Source organism: Nanorana parkeri, unplaced genomic scaffold (assembly GCF_000935625.1).
Source record: "Nanorana parkeri isolate BGI_ZX_2015 unplaced genomic scaffold, ASM93562v1 scaffold1237, whole genome shotgun sequence".
Classification (NCBI taxonomy): Eukaryota; Metazoa; Chordata; class Amphibia; order Anura; family Dicroglossidae; genus Nanorana; species Nanorana parkeri.
The window spans coordinates 31952-34198 of NW_017307505.1; the positions used below are offsets into that span (position 1 = coordinate 31952).

Here is a 2247-nt window from a genome sequence, read left to right on the forward strand (position 1 = left end):
TTGAGAGAAGAAAAATGCCGACACCGGACCAACCGGCAGATTAGGGAACCCAGAATACAACAGGGTGGGCAAAAAGGGGTTAAGAATTGTCTAATTCCCCCCCCCAGTTTATGGTCCATGATGGAGGGTGGGCGGAGTCATCTGCACCTGGGAACTTTGGAGGGAGGTCCACAATCCGATAGGAGTAGTAGTCCTCAATCATTCAGGTGGACCCACTCCGAACTAGGACATGTAGTGAGCTCTGTGTGCCGAGTGTCAGAATCTGTCTTTTACCCCCATCCATTGTGCTATAAATCTCCTGCAGCCTCCTTGCAGCCACTTCCTGTCTACATGCGCTATACAGCCCCGCCCATCACTCTTCTCAGTCCGCTCCCTCTGACTGTCTGCATGCCACTCGTGTTAGACTGACAGCTCAGAGCATTGCAGCAGAGATCTGATTGGCTCACGGCATTTCTCCTCCCAGAGCGTACCTGGGCAAAAGGTTTCCCTCCAGTCTTATAGCTGACCTCCGTCCTTCCCTTCAGTCTTCTATCTGACCTCCGTCCTTCCCTTCAGTCTTATATCTGATCTCTGCCCTTCCCTTCAGTCTTCTATCTGACCTCCTGCCTTCCCTTGTTGTTACATAGTTACATAGTATTTGAGGTTGAATAAAGACATTAGTCCATCAAGTCCAACCTATTAGGATCTCATTCTAGGAGTACCCGTACCCCTGTATATTACCTGTACCCCTGTATATTACCTGTACCCCTGTATATTACGGTCCCTTAAGAAATCGTCCAAAAGTTTCTTGAACAATTCCACATTATTTGCTGAAATCACCGCCTGCGGCAGGGAGTTCCGGACCCTAACTGATCTTACTGTGAAGAACCCCCTTCGCCCCTTGTGCTGGAATTTTTTTTCCATCAATTTTAGGTGGTGGCCTCTAGTTTTTGTAACGGAGTTAATTTTAAACAGTTTATCGCTAATGTTGCTGCCACCATTAAACATTTTGTACATGGAAATCATATCCCCCCTTAATCTCCTCACCTCTAATGTGAACATGTTTAAATTTAGTAGCCTCGTCTCGTAGCTCTGGTCCTCCATACCCCTAATTAGTTTGGTTGCCCTTCGCTGGACTTTTTCCAACTCAAGGACATCTTTTCTTAGTACTGGTGACCAGAACTGGACCGCGTACTCCAGATGAGGTCGAACCAATGATCTATAAAGTGGCAAAATTATAGACTTGTCCCTGCAATACATCCCCTTTTTAATACAGGACAAGACCCTGCTAGCTTTGTTTACAGCAGCCTGGCACTGCAAACTACCTTTCAGTTTGTGGTCTACAATGACCCCCAAATCCTTCTCCATTTCTGACTTCCCCAGCGGCATACCCATAATTGTATAACCCATTTGTTTATTTTTAATTCCAAAGTGCATTACTTTGCATTTATCGACATTAAACCTCATCTGCCACATTAATGCCCACTCCCCTATTTTATCCAGGTCCTCCTGTAATGTTATGATGTCTAAGTCCGTGTCTATTACCCTCCCTATTTTGGTGTCATCCGCAAACACGGAAATATCGCTGTTAACACCCTCCCCGATGTCATTAATAAATAAGTTGAACAATATGGGACCCAGCACAGAACCCTGAGGCACACCGCTCATTACACTAGCCCAGTCTGAAAAGGTGCCATTTACAGATACCCTCTGGACACGTTCCCGTAGCCAGTTCTCTATCCACGTACACACCACCTCATCTATGCCCATAGCCCTCAGCTTGTGTAGCAAGCGTTTGTGTGGTACCGTATCAAAAGCCTTTGAGAAATCCAGATATACCACATCCACCGGCTTACCTCCGTCCATATCTCTACTTACCCCCTCATAAAAAGTTAGCAAGTTAGTTAGGCAGGAACGGTCTTTCCTGAACCCGTGCTGATTGTCATTAACTATCCCGTTTTCCTGAACAAATTCTACCAGATAATCCTTTATTATGCCCTCTAGCATTTTACAAACTACCGATGTTAGACTGTTGTACCGCCTTCTCTCCTCTTACTCTGATTTCGCTGCTTACATCAGGGCTGATGACCCTTGAGAGAAGTACCGAGGCAGGGTGCCATGATGTATTCACCCAGCTGGCCCCTCCTACCAGCCATGATCTGCCTGCATTGCATAGCGTAGCACAGAGACCTAGCGATGACATCACTGGGCCTAATATAAAGTATGTAATAAGAATGAAAAGGTCATTATCATGTTGATTGGGGGGGG

At 46.1% G+C, this 2247-nt stretch overlaps 1 protein-coding gene across 1 annotated transcript in view; it reads right to left on the minus strand.

The window, feature by feature from the left end:
* Positions 1-2247, minus strand: part of BAHCC1 (BAH domain and coiled-coil containing 1) — a 103562-nt gene that overhangs the window by 27523 nt on the left and 73792 nt on the right. The gene's annotated exons all lie outside the window — the stretch shown is intronic.